General features: G+C 39.3%; 1 pseudogene across 1 annotated transcript; it reads left to right on the forward strand.

The window, feature by feature from the left end:
* The first annotated feature begins 1,079 nt into the window (after window positions 1-1,079).
* Window positions 1,080-16,119, forward strand: LOC309611574 (ATP synthase F(0) complex subunit C1, mitochondrial pseudogene; annotated as a pseudogene). Its single transcript has one exon. The product of its transcript is annotated as an ATP synthase F(0) complex subunit C1, mitochondrial pseudogene (transcript).
* The last annotated feature ends 2,710 nt before the right edge of the window (window positions 16,120-18,829 follow it).

Below are 18,829 nucleotides of genomic sequence, written 5' to 3' on the forward strand. Positions count from 1 at the left end.
TCTCAAAGAATGAGTTAAGAAGTATTCTTTCCTCTTTTTTGAAAGAGTTTTAAAAGAATGTGTTAGTTTTTAACAAATGAGAGCTAATTAAACCTAAAAGCTTTTGCACAGCAAAGGAAACCATAAACAAGACAAAAAGACAACCCTCAGAATGGGAGAATATATTTGCAAACGAAGCAACTGACAGGATTAATCTCCAAAATAGACAAACAGTTCATGCAGCTCAATATCAAAAAAACACCCCAATCATAAAATGGCCAGAAGACCTAAAGAGACATTTCTCCAAAGAAGACATACAGATGGCCAAGAGGCACGAAAAGATGCTCAACATCACTAATTATTAGAGAAATGTAAATCAAAACTACAGTGAGGTATCACCTGACACCAGTCAGAATGGCCATCATCAAAAAAATCTACAAACAATAAATGCTGCAGAGGGTGTGGAGAAAAGGGAACCCTCTTGCACTGTTGGTGGGAATGTAAATTGATACAGCCACTATGGAGAACAGTATGGAGGTTCCTTTAAAAATTAAAAATAGAACTACCATATGACCCAGCAATCCCACTGCTGGGCATATACCCTGAGAAAACCTTCATTCAAAAAGACACATGGGGCTTCCCTGGTGGCGCAGTGGTTGAGAATCTGCCTGCCAATGCAGGGGACACGGGTTTGAGCCCTGGTCTGGGAAGATCCCACATGCCGTGGAGCAACTGGGCCCGTGAGCCACAACTATTGAGCCTGCGCGTCTGGAGCCTGTGCTCCGCAACAAGAGAGGCCGCAATAGTGAGAGGCCCGCGCACCGCAATGAAGAGTGGCCCCCGCTTGCCGCAACTAGAGAAAGCCCTCGCACAGAAACGAAGACCCAACACAGCCAAAAATAAATAAATAAAAATTTAAAAAAAAAAAAAAAGACACATGCACGGGAATTCCCTGGTGGCACAGTGGTTAAGAATCCACCTGCCAATGCAGGGGACATGGGTTCGAGCCCTGGTCTGGGAAAATCCCACATGCCATGGAGCAACTAAGCCCGTGCTCCACAACTACTGAGCCTGCACACTAGAGCCCGCGTGCCACAACTACTGAAGCCCACGCACCTACATCCTGTGCTCCGCAACAAGAGAAGCCACCGCAATGAGAAGCCCATGCACCACAACGAAGAGTAGCCCCCACTTGCCTCAACTAGAGAAAGCCCGCACACAGCAACGAAGACCCAACACAGCCAAAAATAAATACTTTTTTTAAATTAAAAAATTAAAACTTTTTTAAATTAAAAAAAAACAGACACATGCACCCCAATGTTCACTGTAGCACTATTTACAATAGCCAGGACATTGAAGCAACCTAAATGTCCATCAACAGAGGAATGGATAAAGGAGATGTGGTACATGTATACAATGGAATATTACTCAGCCATTAAAAGGAACAAAATTGGGTCATTTGTAGAGATGTGGGTGGACCTAGAGACTGTCATACAGAGTGAAGTAAGTCAGAAAGAGAAAAACAAATATCATATACTAACGCATATATGTGGAATCTAAAAATATGTTATAGATGATCCTATTTGCAAAGCTGAAATAGAGACACAGACATAGAGAACAAATGGGGGGCGGGATGAATTGGGAGATGGGGATTGACATATATACACTACTGATACTATGTATAAAATAGATTACTAATGAGAACCTACTGTATAGCACAGGGAACTCTATTCAATGCTCTGTGGTGACCTAAATAGGAAGGAAATCCAAAAAAGAAGGGATATATGTATACGTATAGCTGATTCACTTTGCTGTACAGTAGAAACTAACACAACATTGTAAAGCAACTATACTCCAATAAAAATAAATTAATTTTTAAAAAAGAATGTGTTAGTTTTTCTTTGAATATTTAGTAGAATCATCAGTGAAGCTAGTTGGACCAGGGCTTTTCTTTGTTGGAAGTCTTATTACTGACTCAATCTCTTTACTTCTTAGAAGTCTATTGAGAATGTCTATTTCTTCTTGAGTCAATTTGGTAGTTTATGTGTTTCTATGAATTTATCCATTTCATCTAGGTTATCTAATTTGTTGACATACAGATATTCATAGTATTCTTACATTCCTTCTTATTTCTGTAAGGTTGGTAGTAAGGTCCCCACTTTCATTCCTAATTTGACAACATTCTAACAGCACTGAATCTGCAGCAAACCTCCAAATCATAGACATACCCTCCAATGACCTAATCAGAGGTCAAATCCTGTAATAGGTTCTTTTTCACACACTACTGCTGGAATACAACAAGGTTCACAATGGTGTGTATTCTACCTCATCAACAAAGCATATGCTCAAATTGTACAACTACAAGTATGCTCCTGGTGGTCTTTGGCTGAAGGGCATTGAGAAGTGGAATAAACAATGGGTACAGGGACTGTGGAGTTGGTCTGGACTGGATTTCAATCCCAGCTCTGCAGTGAACCTTTGGCACACTCACTACTCTCTTCACCTTGGTTTCCCAACATGAATACAGAACCATCCTATCTCAGAGGAGGCTGGGGAAAAACAAATGAGGTGAGGCCAAAAAAATTATAAGTAAATGGTGCCTGTTCCAGATACCGCAAAGATAGTACTAAGAGTTGCCATACACCCCAGTATTTATATCTTACATCATTTATATCTTACATTAGTATGGTAATTATAATTAAGGAACCAATATTGAGACATTATTATTATTAACTAAAGTCCATATTTCATTCTTATTTCCTTAGATTTTACCCAGTGTCCTTTTTCTGTTCCAGGATGCCATCCAGGATTCCATACTACATGTAGTCGTCATGTGTCCTTAGGTTTCTCTTGGCTGTGACACGTTCCCTGACTTTCCTTGTTTTTTATGACCTTGACGATTTTGTGAATACTGGTCAGGCATTTTATAGAATGCCCCTCAATTTGGATTCTTCTGATGTTTTTCTCATGATTAGACTGGGGTTATGTGTTCTTGGGAGGAACACTACAGAGGTATACTGCCATTTTCATTACATTATATGAAGAGTATATACTATTAACATCACTTATCACTGTTGATCTTGACCCTCATCCTGGTTGAGGCAGTGTCTGTCAGGTTCTCCACTATAAAAGTTACAGATCTTCCTCGACTTATGATGGGCTAACATCCTGATAAACAGATCATAAGTTGAAAATATCATGTCGAAAATACATTTGATACACCTCACCTACCAAACATCATAGCTTAGCCTAACCTATGTTAAACACACTCAGAACACTTACATTAGCATACAGTTGGGCAAAATCACCTAACACGAAGCCTATTTTACAATAAAGTGTTGAATGAGATATGTAATTTATTGAATACTGTACTGAAAATGAAAACCAGGGTAGTTGTCTGGATACAGAATGATTCTAAGTGTGTCTGTTGTTTACCTTTGTGATCACACAGCTGACTGGGAGCTGATGCTCGCTGCCACTGCCCAGCATCATGAAGGAGTATTGTACCAAATATTGCCAGCCAGGAAAAAAATCAAAATTCAAAGTACAGTTTCTACTGAATATGTATCATTTTTGCACCATCATAAAGTAGACAAATCGTTAAGTCAAGCTGTTGTATGTCAGGAACCATCTGTACTCTTTTATTCCTCGTTTTCATGCTGTAGTCTTTGGAATGAAGTCACTATCTACAGCTCAGACTTAAGAAGTGGGAGTTGTGCCCTACCTCCTTGATGATGGAATATCTACATAAATTATTTGGAATTCTTCTGCCTGGGAGTTCTGTCTCTTCTCTTCCATTTATTTATTTATTCATTCATTTACTTATTTATTTAGTCAATTATTTATTTGTATCAGTATATACTCATGGAACTTTATTTTATGCTTTGGGTTATAATCCAGTATTACTTTATTTTATTGTGCAAAAATGTTTCAGCTTTGGCCACTGGGAACTCTTTCCATTGGTTCTGTGCCCTGTTGCACACTACCATCAGCGTGGGTTTTTTTGGCAGGGGTCATCTAAGCACTTCCTTATTTTCTGGCACTACGATAGTCTCCAGTCTGATCTTATATATTTTCTGCCCTAATCAGTGATTTCTCCAAGGACCCCAGTTCCTTTTATTGGAGAATGGTATTGGAAACCAAGATCTGAGTGCGAGGTATGCTTGTTGCTACCAGAGGATCATTGCTTCTAGGCCCTCTCAGCTGACAAGGCAAGGAAATATACATGTGCATACTAACTTATGTATATATACATATCTATAATTATTTCTATATTTAACTATCTATCTATGTTAAGCTAAACATGAGTCATACTAATGTCTCTAATTATGATATGGAACATCCTAGCTTCCTCCCTTTGTGTATGTGTAAACTCCCACTCCAACAATGAGAAAACTGGACCCCACCATCTGCTATCCATTTACTAAATTATTCAATTCCAGTATACAGTATCAGAATTGTTAACCTGAACTCATATGGGAAACAACTTTATCAACTAGAGTAGAGTGCTGATGTGCAGTTTCTTTTGCTTTTGGTCTTACAGACTACACTCATTTCCAAAGTTATTTAGGTCAGCAACTTTTCCCCTATCCCCTTCAATGAGGTTGTTTCATACATTTGTAATAAAGCTAGATTGTTTTGTCATATTCTTCATTCCATCCTGGGATCTTCCTAAATGATTTTTTTTTAATTTTTGTACAGTAAGGTTCTTTTTTTTTTTTCTCCTAATTTTTTTTTAACATCTTTATTGAAGTATAATTGCTTTACACTGTTGTGTTAGTTGCTGCTGTATAACAAAGTGAATCAGCTATACGTATCCCTCTTGCGTCTCCCTCCCACCCTCCCTATCCACCCCTCTAGGTGGTCACAAAGCACCAAGCTGATCTCCCTGTGCTATGCAGCTGCTTCCCACTAGCTATCTATTTCAGTAAGCTTCATTCTTTGTGCTGGAAAGTTCTATAGGTTCTGACAAATGCATAGTGTCACATATCCACAATTACAGTATCATAGAGAATATTTCACCACCCTAAAAAAACCTTCTGTGCTTCATTTATTCAACCCTCCCACCTTCCCCCCAAACACCTGCAAACCACTGATCTTTTAACTATAGTTTTGTCTTTTCCAGGATGTCCTATGATGCAAATAATACAGTATGTAGCCTTTTCACACTGGTTTCTTTTGGTTAGGAACATGCACTTAGGATTAAACTATGTCTTTTCATGGCCTGATAGCTCATTTCTTTTTATTTCTGAGTGATATTCCATTGTATGGATAGACCAAAGTTTGTTTATACTTTCACCTATTGAAGGACACCTTGATTGCTTCCAGTTTGGGTTGATTATGAATAAAGCTGCTATAAACCTTCATATACAGATTTTTGTGGACATAGATTTTCAAGTCACTTGGGTAAATACCTAGGAGCACAACTTGCTGGGTTGCATGGTGAGAAATGGCCAAATTGCCTTCCAAATTGTCTGTACCATTTTGTATTCCCACAGCAGTGAACAAGAGTTCCTTCTATTCTGCACCCTTGCCAGCAATTGATATTGTCAGTTTTATGGCTTTTATCTATTCTAATAGTTGTTAGCAGTATCTCAATGCTGTTTTAATTTGCAATTCCTTAATGAGAAATGATACTGAACATCTTTTCTTGTGATTATTTGACATATTCTTTGGTGAGGTGTCGGAGCAGATATTTTGCCCACTTTTAAACTGGGTTGTTTGTTTTCTTATTGTTAAGAATCCTTTGTATAATTTGGATACCTGTCCTTTATCAGATATGTGTTTTATAAGTATCTTCTCCTGAGCTGTGCTTGTCTCTCAATTTTCTTAACAGTGTCTTTCTCAGAGGAGAAGCTTTTAATTTTAAGAAGGTCTGACTTATCAATTTTTTCTTCCATGGACTGCTTTTCGGGTTGTATCTAAAAACTCTTCACCAGGAGTGATGGTGGACTGTGAAACTCCGGCCATTTTTCCTGAGGGGGAACATTAAACAAAACACTACAGACGGACTCAAATAACTTTACAGGAGCTCTGGAAACCGGTCAAAGATCTACAGCAACCAAGCAAATGCCCCATCAAGAAAAAAATCACATTCAGAATGGTAGGAAATTTCACAGCATTTTTACTCACCCTTATCCCACCCAGTATAGCACAGTGTCATCAGAATGAAGTGGACTGATCCCCAGTTCCATTCCTCAGGACAGAAGGCGCAGAGGATAACCTGTTTGCAACATTTTGATCTGTAGACTGACACAGAGACTGGCTTCTATCTCACCTGACTTGGAGCTCAAAAAGGGAATGGTGGCATAATTTGGATTTCAGACTGGCAGAGGCCACAGAAGACAGTAGTGGGTGCCATGATATGTGAAAACTGCAGAGGAACTGCATACATACAGATCCTTGGGGGAAAGACATTACAAGTAATAATATTTCTCAATGATAATAGAGAAATAAATAGAGCATCTAAGGCTCTGAGAATAAGTTGGAGTGAGGCTCTTTGGGAAATTAAGACATTTGAAATCAGCTGTGTATATAGAAGAAATTTTTAAAAAGCACACACACAAGCCCAGGCAGAATACATGCATAGAAAACATCTGATAATATCTTCAGCCTCTACCCAGGGATGACCACAAAACTCAAGGGCCCAGAGTCCTAGAGCTAAAGCCGGGAGACTGAAAAAATGCAGACCACCGGGGCACTACTCATTCCTCCTGGTCTGATCCACTCTTGTACCAGGGGCCTGATCAGGCCTGGGCCTGCCTCCTTCCTGAGGAGGCCAGAGATCCCATCTGAACAGCTTTCCTACAGCAGTGTCCCACTTCAGGTGGCCAGGCGGGAGTTCCAGACCAGTGTGGGTCTCCCAGGACACTGACACAGCAGCCAAGTTTATTGGTGCTGGGGCCACCACAGTTGGTGTGGTTGGTTCAGGGGCTGGTATTGGAACAGCGTTTGGCAGCTTGATCATTGGCTATGCCAAGAACCCGTCTCTGAAGCAGCAGCTCTTCTCCTATGCCATTCTGGGCTTTGCCCTATCTGAGGCTACGTGGCTCTTCTATCTGATGGTCACCTTCCTCATCAATTTTGCCATGTGAGGCTCCATGGAGGTCACCTACCCACCCCTGCTGCTTGGACTCCAGGCCATGCCTGACGCTGGAGTGTGCTAAGCTTTACCATTAAACACAATGTTTCTCTAAACTCAAAAAAAAAAAAAAAAAAAAACAACTCAAGGGCCCATAAATTAGCAAAGGTCTTCCATATTGGTCTACAAATATTGGAGATGCAACTATTTTTTCAAATGCCAAATTTTCAATGATCACAAGGCATACAAAGAAATGAGGAAATACTCATTTAAAGAAAGAAAATAAATCTCCAGAAGCCATTTCTGAAGAAACACATGCATCAGTTACTAGACAAAGACTTTCAAAGGAAACTACCTTAACATAGTACAAGCCATATCTGGAAAACCCACAGCAAATGTCATACTCAATGGTGAAAACTGAAAGCATTTCCTTTAAGATGAGGAGCAAGACAAGTATGCCCACTTTCACCATTTCTATTCAACCAAGTACAAGAAGCTCTAGCCAGAGAAATTAGGCAAAGAAAAAAATAAAAGGCATCTAAACTGGAAAGAAAGAAAGAAAATTATCTCTGTTTGCAAATAATATGATCTTATATGCATAAAATCCTAAAGATTCTACCAAAAACCTGTTAGAACTGAATAATGAATTCAGCAAAGTAGCAGGATACAAAGTCAATACACAAAAATCAGTTGCATTTCTAAACACTAACAATGAATGATCCAAAGAGGAAATAACAAACACAATTCCATTTACAATAGCATCAAAAAGAATAAAATACTTAGGAATTAACCAAAGAGGTGAAGACTTGTACAATGAAAATGATAAAACATTATTGAAAGGAATTAAAGATGTATATAAATAAAACACATCCCATGTTCATGGGTTGGAAGACAATATTGTTAAGATGTCAGTAGCACCCAAAGCAACCTACAGATTCAATACAATCACTGTCTAAATCCCAAGGACATTTTTTACAGAATTAGAAATGCCATCCTAAAATTATATGGAATCTCACAGGACCTTGAATAGCCAAAATAATCTTGAAAAAAATAACAAAGTTGGAGGCCTGATTTCCAAACATATTACAAAGTTACCATAATCAAAACACTGTGGTACTGGCATAAAGACAGACATATAGACAAATGGAAAGGAATAGAGAGCCCAGAAATACACCCTCATGCATATTGTTAAATAATTTTTGACAGAGGTGCCAAGACCATTCAATGGGGAAATGACAGTCTTTTCAAGGAGTGGTGTTGGGAAAACTGGATGTCCACATATAAAAGAATAAAGTTGGGAAGATGGCGGTGTGGGAAGACACAGAGTTAGCGTCTCCACACAACTAGGGCACCTACTGGCCACTGGTGGGGGACTCTGACGCCCAAGGAGATGGGAGGAACCCCAAAGTGAACCGGTAGGACATAGGGGGACTGAGGGGGAAGAAGAAGTGGAGGCCAGACAGGATCGGTGCCCCTGAGGCCGGGGAGATCAGGAGAGGCAGGTGGAAGGGGCCCTCCAGGAGGAGCAGGACAGGAGCGGAGGGCATCTGCCCTGCCCACTTGGACCTGGGGAGCCTGCTGAGCTCCCAGGCCAATCCCCTGCCCTCCAAACCCCCCTCCAGGCTGCATGGGTTCTTGGGGACATAGGAGGGAGGCCCAGGATATAAGGAGAGGCAGGCGGGAGGGGCCCTCCAGGAGGAGCAGGAGAGGAGAGGAGGGCATTAGCCCCACCCACTCAAGCCCAGGAAGCCTGCTGGGCTCCCAGGTGAGGTCCCCCGCCCTCTGAGACCAGGGGTGGGGGGCACGCCTGGGGCCCTTCTGTTCCTTGAGCCTAAGCCCCACCCACCCTTTACAGTGCTGTGGGTCCTGAGTATTGGCCCCACCCACTGCCCAAACCTCGCCCTGCTTAGGCTCCACCCTCCACAGCCAAGGTCTTTTCTCCCTTTTTATTTTTTCTCTTCCCTCCTCGTCTTCTTTTATTATTGTGGTACTGATGTAGTTTCCAGTTGTTGATTCATCTATATTTTTATTTTTATATTCTTTCTAACATATCTGTTATTTTTCTAGTCTAATTTTATTTTTTACTTTATTGTTTTTTGTTTGTTTTTTGTTTTTTATTTTTGCCCCCCCACGCAGCTTGTGGGATCTTGGCTCTTGAGCCCAGGGTCGGGCCAAAGCTCCTGCAGTGGGATCTCCAAGTCCAAACCACTGGACTAACAGAGAACCTCAGACCCCAGGGAATATTCATCAGAGTGAGGTCACACGGAGTTCCGCATCTCAGTACCAAGACCCAGCTCTAATCAATAGCCTACAAACTGCAGTGTTGGAAGCCTCAGGCCAAACAACCAGTAAGACAGGAACACAATCCACTCATAAAAAAAAAGAGAGAGAGAGACAGCAAAACAGTATGTCACAGATGAAGGAGCAAGGTAAACACCTACAAGACGAAATAAATGAAGAGGAAATATGCAATCTACCTGAAAAAGAATTCAGAGTAATGATAGTGAAGATGATCCAGAATCTCAGAAATAGAATGGAGGCACGAATTGAGAAAATACAAGAAATGTTTAACAAAGATCTAGAAGAACTAAAGAACAAACAAACAGAGATGAACAACACAATAACTGAAATGAAAAATACACTAGAAGGAATAAATAACAGAATAACGGAGGCAGAAGAATGAATAAGTGAGCTGGAAGCCAAAAGGGTAGAAATAACTGCTGAGGAACAGAATACAGAAAAAAGAATGAATTGAGGACAGTCTCAGAGACCTCTGGGACAACATTAAATGCACGAACATTTGAATTATAGGGGTCCCAGAAGAAGAAGAGAAAAAGAAAGGGTCTGAGAAAATATTTGAAAAGATTATAGTGGAAAACTTCCCTAACATGCGAAAGGAAATAGGCACCCAAGTCCAGGAAGCACAGAGAGTCCCATACAGGATAAACCCTAGGAAAAACACACCAAGACACATATTCATCAAACTAACAAAAACTAAATTCCAAGAAAAAATATTAAGGCAGTAAGGGAAAAACAAAAAATAACATACAAAGGAATCCCCATAAGGTTATCAGCTGATTTTTCAGTGGAAACTCGGGAGGCCAGAAGGGAGTGGAAGGATATATTTAAAGTGATGAAAGAGAAAAACCTACAACCAAGATTACTCTACCCAGCAAGGATCTCATTCAGATTCGATGGAAGTCAAAAGCTTTTCAGACAAGGAAAAGCTAAGAGAATTCAGCACCACCAAACCAGCTTTACAACAAATGCTACAGAAACTTCTCTAAGCAGGAAACACAAGAGAAGAAAAAGACCCACAAAAACAAACCCAAAACAATTAAGAAAATGGTAATAGGAACATACATATTGATAATAACCTTGAATGTAAATGGATTAAATGCCCCAACCAAAAGACACAGAATGGCTGAATGGATACAAAAACAAGACCCATATATATGCTGCCTACAAGAGACCCACTTCAGACCTAGGGACACATACAGACTGAAAGTGAATGGACAGAAAAAGATATTCTGTGCAAATGGAAATCAAAAGAAAGCTGGAGTAGCAATACTCATATCAGATAAAATAGACTTTAAAATAAAGACTGTTACAAAAGATAAGGAGGGACACTACATAATGATCAAGGGAGCAATCCAAGAAGAAGATATAACAATTATAAATGTTTTTGCACCCAACATAGGAGCACCTCAATACATGAGGCAAATGCTAACAACCATGAAAAGAGAAATCGACAGTAACACATTAATAGTAGGGGATTTTAACACCCCACATACACCAGTGGACAGATCATCCAAACAGAAAATAAATAAGGAAACACAAGCTTTAAATGACACAATAGACCAGATAGATGTAATTGATATTTATAGAACATTCCACCCAAAAGTGGCAGAATACACTTTCTTCTCGAGTGCGTATGGAACATGCTCCAGGATAGATCACATCTTGGGTCACAAATCAAGCCTCAAAAAATTAAAGAAGATTAAAGTCGTATCAAGCATCTTTTCTGACCACAACGCTATGAGATTAGAAATCAATTACAGGAAAAAAACTGTAAAAAACACAAATATATGGAGGCTAAACAGTGCACTACTAAATAACCAAGAGAACACTGTAGAAATCAAAGAAGAAATTAAAAAATACCTAGAGACAAATGACAACAAAAACACGATGTTCCAGAACCTACGGGATGCAGCAAAAGCAGTTCTAAGAGGGAATTTTTTAGCAATTCAATCTCACCTCAAGAAAAAAGAAAAATCTCAAATAAAGAATCAAACTCTACACTTAAAACAACTTGACAAAGGAGAACAAACAAAACCCAAAGTCAGTAGAAGGAAAGAAATCATAAAGTTCGGAGCAGAAATAAATGAAATAGAAATGAAGAAAATAATAGCAAAGATCAATAAAACTAAAAGCTGGTTCTTTGAGAAGATAAACAAAATTGATAAACCATTAGTCAGACTTATCAAGAAAAAAAGAAGACTCAAATCAACAGAATTAGAAATGAAAAAGAAGTAACAATTGACACTGCAGAAATACAAAGGATCATGAGAGATTACTACAAGCAACTCTATGCCAATAAAATGGACAACCTGGAAGAACGGACAAATTCTTAGAAAAGCACAACCTTCTGAGACTAAACCAGGAAGAAATAGAAAATATAAAGAGACCAGTCACAAGCACTGAAATTGAAACTGTGATTTAAAATCTTCCAACAAACAAAAGTCCAGGACCAGAAGACTTCACAGGCAAATTCTATCAAACATTTAGAGAAGACCTAACACCTAACTTTGACATAAACCACAGCAAGATCTTTTTTGAGCCACCTCCTAGAGTAACAGAAATAAAAACAGAAATAGACAAACGGGACATAATTAAACTTAAAAGCTTTTGCACAGCAAAGGAAACCATAAACAAGACAACCCTCAGAATGGGAGAAAATATTTGCAAATGAAACAACAGACAAAGGATTAATCTCCAAAATATACAAACTGCTCATGGAGCTCAATATCAAAAAAAACAATCCAGTTAAAAAATGGGCAGAAGACCTAAATAGACATTTTACCAAGGAAGACATACAGATGGCCAAGAGGCACATGGAAAGATGCTCAACATCACTAATTGTTAGAGAAATGCAAATCAAAACTACAATGAGGTATCACCTCACACCAGTCAGAATGGCCATTATCAAAAAATCTAGAAACAATAAATGCTAGAAAGGGTGTGGTGAAAAGGGAACCCTCTTGCACTGCTGGTGGGAATGTAAATTGATACAGCCACTATGGAGAACAGTATGGAGGTTCCTTAAAAAACTAAAAATAGAACTACCATATGACCCAGCAATCCCACTACTGGGCATATACCCTGAGAAAACCATAATTCAAAAAGAGACATGTACCCCAGTGTTCATTGCACCACTATTTACAGTAGCCAGGACATGGAACCAACCTAAATGTCCATCGACAGATGAATGGATAAAGAAGATTGGCACATATATACAAGGGAATATTACTCAGCCATAAAAAGAAACGAAATTGAGTTATTTGTAGTGAGATGGATGGACCTAGAGTCTGTCATACAGAGTGAAGTAAGTCAGAAAGAGAAAAACAAATACCATATGCTAACGCATATATATGGAATCTAAAAAAAAAAAAAATGGTACTGATGAACCTAGTTGCAGGGCAGGAATACAGAGGTAGACATAGAGAATGGACTTGAGGACGTGGGGTGGGAGGGCGAAGCTGGGGTGAAGTGAGAGTAGCATCGACATATATACACTACTGAATGTAAAATAGTTGGATGGTGGGAAGCAGCAGTGTAGCACAGGGAGATCGGCTTGGTGCTTTGCGATGACCTACAGGGGTGGGATAGGGAGGATGGGAGGGAGGCTCAAGAGGGGATATGGTGACATGTGCATGCATATGGCTGATTCGCTTTGTTGTGCAACAGAAACTAACACAGTATTGTGAAGCAATTATACTCCAATAAAGATCTATTTTTTTAAAAAAGTAAAAGAAAAAAAGATAAAGTTGGGCCCTTATCTTACACCTATACAAAAATTATTCAAAATGGATCAAAAACCTAAACATAAGAGATTAAACTATAAAACTCTTAGAAGAAAACCAAGAGGAAAAGCTTCAGGACACTGGATTTTGTAATAATATTTGGAATATGATACTAAAAGTAAAGGCAATAAAAGAAACGATAAATGGACTTCATCAAAATTAAAACCCTTTGGGGACTTCCCTAGTGGTCCAGTGGTAAAGAATCCACCTTACAATGCAGGGGACACTGGTTAAATCCCTGGTCAGGGAACTAAGATCCCACATGCCGCAGAGCAACCAAGCCCACGGGCCACAACTACTGAGCTCACGCGCCTCAACTAGAGAGCCTGCGTGCCACAAACTACAGAGCCCACGCGCCCTGGAGCCTGCATGCCACAACTAGAGAAGAGAAAACCCACACACCACAACTAGAGAGAAGCCCGTGCACCACAACGAAGAGCCCGCATGCCGCAACTAAGACCCAACACAGCCAAAAATAAATTAAATAAATAATAAATCTTTTTAAAAAAATTAAAACCCTTTGTACATCAAAGGACACTAATAACAGAATGAAAGGCAATCCATGGAGGAGAAGAATATATTTCCAAATCATATATCTGACAAGGGATTAATATCTAGATTATACAAAAAACTACCACAACTCAGGAACAACAACACAGACACACACACACAAAAAACTGATTTTAAAATGGGCAAGATATTTCAATAAACATTTCTCTGAAGAAGATATGCAAATGACCAATAAGCACATAAGAAGATACTTAACATCTTAGTCATTAGGGAAATGCAAATCAAAACCACAAGGAGATACAACTTCGCATCCACTAGGATGGCTGTGATAAACAAAAATAAAGGAAAAGAAAAGAAAAGGTAAATAGCAAGTGTTAGTAAGGATGTGGAGAAATTGGGACCTTGTGCGTTGCTAGTGGGATGTAAAGTGGTATGGCTGCTGTGGAAAACAATTTGGTGGTTCCTCAAAAACTAAACATAAAATCAGCATATGATCCAACCACTCCACTCTGGGTATACACCCAAAAGAACTGAAAGCAGAGACTCAGACAGATACCTTTGCACCCATGTTCACTGCAGCATTAATCACAACAACCAGAAGGTAGAAGCAATCTAAGTGCCCATCAACAGATGAATGGATAAGCAAAATGTGGTTTGTACATGCAAAGGAATATTATTCAGCCTTAAAAAGGAAGGAACTTCTGACATATGCTACAACATGGATAAAGCCTAAAGATAGAATGCTAAGTGAAATAAGCCAGAAGGAAAGATATTATATTATTCCAATTATATGAAATATCCATAACAGACAAATTCATAGAGACAAAGTAGAATAATGATGACAGGGGCTGGGGGTAGGGAGTAATGGAGAGTTAGTGTTTATTTGGGTACAGAGTTTCAGTTTGGGAAGATGAAAAAGTTCTGGAGATGGGTGGTAGTGATAGTTACAGAACAATATGAATGTGCTGAATGGCACAGAACTGAACACTTAAAAATGGCTTAAATGATAATTCTTATGTTATTTACATTTTACCATGATAAAAAAATTTAACTCCTTATCAAATGCAAAGTCATCTAGATTTTCTCCTATGTTTCCCTCTAGAAGTTTTGTAGTTTTGTGTCTTACATTTAAGTCTATGATCTATTTTGACTTAATTTTTGTGAAAGGTGTAAGATGTGTCTAGGTTCTTTTTTAAAGATGTGAGATATATATATATAATGGAATACCACTAAGCCATAAATAGAATGAAATTTTGCCATTTGCAGCAACAGAGATAGCCATGGAGGGTATTACGCTAAGTGAAATATGTCAGAAAAAGAAAGACAAATAATGTATGATCACTTATATGTGGAATCTAAAAAATACAACAAACCAGTGAATATAACAAAAAAAGAAGCAGATTCACAGATACAGAGAAGAACCTAGTGGTTACCACTGGGGAAAGGGAAGGGAGGATGGGCAATATAGGTGTAGGGGATTAAGAGGTACAAACTATAATGTATAAAATAAGCTACAAGGATATATTACACAACATGTGGAATGTTTTATAAAATAGCCAATGTTTTATAAAATGCACATTGAAACTGCCAAAATGTAAAATAAAACAAAAATAAAAGAATTCTAAAAAGAAATGAGGTACAATTTTCCAAGACTGAACCAGGAAGAATTAGAAAGTATAAACAGACCCACCACAAGTAATGAAATTGAAACTGTAATTAAAAATCTTCCAACAAACAAAAGTCCAGGACCAGATGGCTTCACAGGCGAATTCTATCAAACACTTAGAGAAGAGCTAACACTGATCCTTCTCAAAATCTTCCAAAAAATTGTGGAGGGAGAAACACTCCCAAATTAATTCTATGAAGCCATGATCACCCTGATACCAAAACCAGCCATCTTTTTCACAAAAAAAGAAATTTATAGACCAATATCACTGATGAACATAGATGCAAAAATCCTGAATAAAATACTAGCAAACAGAATGCAACAGCACATTAAAAGGATCATACACCATGATCAAGTGGGATTTATCCCAGGAATGCAAGGATTCTTCAATATACACAAATCAATCAATGTGATACACCATATTAACAAATTGAAGAATAAAAACCATATGATCATCTCAATAGATGCAGAAAAAGCTTTTGACAAAACTGAACACCCATTTATGATAAAAACTCTCCAGAAAGTGGGTATAGAGGGAACCTACCTCAACATAATAAAGGCCATATATGACAAACCCATAGCAAACATCATTCTCAATGGTGAAAAACTGAAAGCATTTCCACTAAGATCAGGAACAAGACAAGGACGTTCATTCGTGCCACTATGATTCAACATAGTTTTGGAAGTCCTAGCTACAGCACTCAGAAAAGAAAAAGAAATAAAAGGAATACAAATTGGAAAGGAAGAAGTAAAACTGTCACTGTTTGCAGATGACATAATACTATAGATAGAAAATACTAAAGCTGGGCTTCCCTGGTGGCGCAGTGGTTGAGAGTCTGCCTGCTAATGCAGGAGACATGGGTTCGAGCCCTGGTCTGGGAAGATCCCACATGCCGCGGAGCAACTAGGCCCGTGAGCCACAACTACTGAGCCTGCGCGTCTGGAGCCTGTGCTCCGCAACAAGAGAGGCCACGATAGTGAGAGGCCGGCGCACCGCGATGAAGAGTGGCCCCCGCTTGCCGCAACTAGAGGAAGCCCTCGCACAGAAACGAAGACCCAACACAGTCAAATAAATAAATAAATAATAATTAAAGGTGCTAATAATTTAAAAAAAAAAAAAGAAAATACTAAAGCTGCCACTAGAAAACTACTAGAACCAATGAATTTGGTAAAGTTGCACGATATGAAATTAATGCACAGAAATCTCTGGCATTCCTATACACTAACAACAAAAAATCAGAAAGAGAAATTAAGGAAACAATCCCATTTGCCATTGCAAAAGGAATAAAATACCTAGGAATAAACCTACCTAAGGAGGCAAAAGACCTGTACCCAGAAAACTACAAAACACTGATGAAAGAAATCAAAGATGACATAAACAGATGGAGAAATATACCATGTTCTTGGATTGGAAGAATCAACATTGTGAAAATGACTATACTACCCAAAGCAATCTACAGATTCAATGCAATCCCTATCAAACTACCAATGGCATTTTTCACAGGACTAGAACAAAAAATTTCACAATTCGTATGGAAACACAAAAGACCCCGAATAGCCAAACCAACCTTGAGAAAGAAAAACGGAGCTGGAGGAATCAGGCTCCCTGACTTGAAACTATACTACAAAGCTACAGTAATCAAGACAGTATGGCACTAGCACAAAAACAGAAATATAGATCAATGGTACAGGATAGAATGCCCAGAGATAAACCCACGCACATATGGGCACCTAATTTATGACAAATGAGGCAAGAACATACAATGGAGAAAAGACAGCCTCTTCAATAAGTGGTGCTGGGAAAACTGAACAGCTACATGTAAAAGAATGAAATTAGAACACTACCTAACACCATACACAAAAATAAACTCAAAATGGATCAAAGACCTAAATGTAAGACCGGACACTATAAAACTCTTATAGGAAAACATAGGAAAAATACTCTTTGACATAAATCACAGCAAGATCTTTTTGGACCCACCTCCTAGAGTAATGAAAATAAAAACAAAAATAAACAAATGGGACCTAATGAAACTTAAAAGCTTTTGCACAGCAAAGGAAACCATAAACAAGATGAAAAGACAACACTTGGAATGGGAGAAAATATTTGCAAATGAAGCAACTGACAAAGGATTAATCTCCAAAATATACCAACAGCTCATGGAGCTCAATATCAAAAAAAACAAACAACCCAATTAAAAAATGGGCAGAAGACCTAAATAAACATTTCACCAAAGAAGACATACAGATGGGCAAGAGGCACATGAAAAGATGCTCAACATCACTAATCATTAGAGAAATGCAAATCAAAACTACAATGAGGTATCACCTCACACCAGTCAGAATGGCCAGCATCAAAAAATGTACAAACAATAAATGCTGGAGAGGGTGTGGAGAAAAGGGAACCCTCTTGAACTGTTGGTGGGAATGTAAATTGGTGCAGCCACTACAGAGCACAGTATGGAGGTTCCTCAAAAAACTAAAAATAGAACTACCATATGACCCAGCAATCCCACTACTGGGCATACACCCAGAGAAAACCATAATTCAGAAGGACACATGTACCCCAATGTTCACTGCAGTGCTATTTACAATAGCCAGGACATGGAAACAACCTAAATGTCCAATAATAGATGAATGGATAAAGAAGATGTGGTACATATATACAATGGAATATTACTCAGCCATAAAAAGGAACAAAATTGGGTCTCTACAGCCAGAGACCCCAGGACCAAGTACTGTCTACCAGCAAGCTGACACCAGCTCTGAGACACCATGGACCCCCTCAACTAGCCACCCCAGGATTCAGTCCCACTCACCAGTGGGCCAACACCAGCTTTGGGACACATCTGACGCCACAGCCAGCCATGTCAGGAACTGGCCCACTCACCAGCAGGTGGACACTAGATCCGGGACACCTGGCCCTGCAACCACCCACCCCAGAACCTGGCTCTGCCCACCACTGGGCCGGCACTAGCCCCTGGACACCTCAAGCTTCACAACCAGCCACCGTGTGACCCAGCCCTGCCCACCAGAGGCCTCCACACAAGGCAGGGCCTGGCAACCAATCAGACTGGGGGCTGCCCATGCCTACCAGACCACCCACAGTTGTCGGCCGGCCACAAGAGAAGGACACATGCAGCCCCCATAGGGGGTACCCCTAGAGCATATAGCTCTACTGAAGAGAGGTGCAAGCACCGCTGGGAGGTATAGGATGTCTCCCATAAAAGCCCACTTCTCCAAGGCTGGAAAATGTAACCAACCTACCAGATACATAAAAATAAAAACAGCAACCTAGGCAAAATGAGGTGACAGAGAAACATGTTCCAAATAAAGGAACAAGATAAAACCCCAGAAGAACTAAGTGAAGTGGAAATAGGCAATCTATCCAATACAGAGTTCAAGGTAATAATCATAAAAATGTTCAAGAACTTGAGAGAAGTTTGGATGAACAGAGTGAGAAGTCAGAAGTTTTCAATAAAGAGTTAGAAAATATAAAGAAGAGCCAAA

This window comes from Balaenoptera borealis (assembly GCF_965194805.1).
Source record: "Balaenoptera borealis genome assembly, chromosome: 15".
Classification (NCBI taxonomy): Eukaryota; Metazoa; Chordata; class Mammalia; order Artiodactyla; family Balaenopteridae; genus Balaenoptera; species Balaenoptera borealis.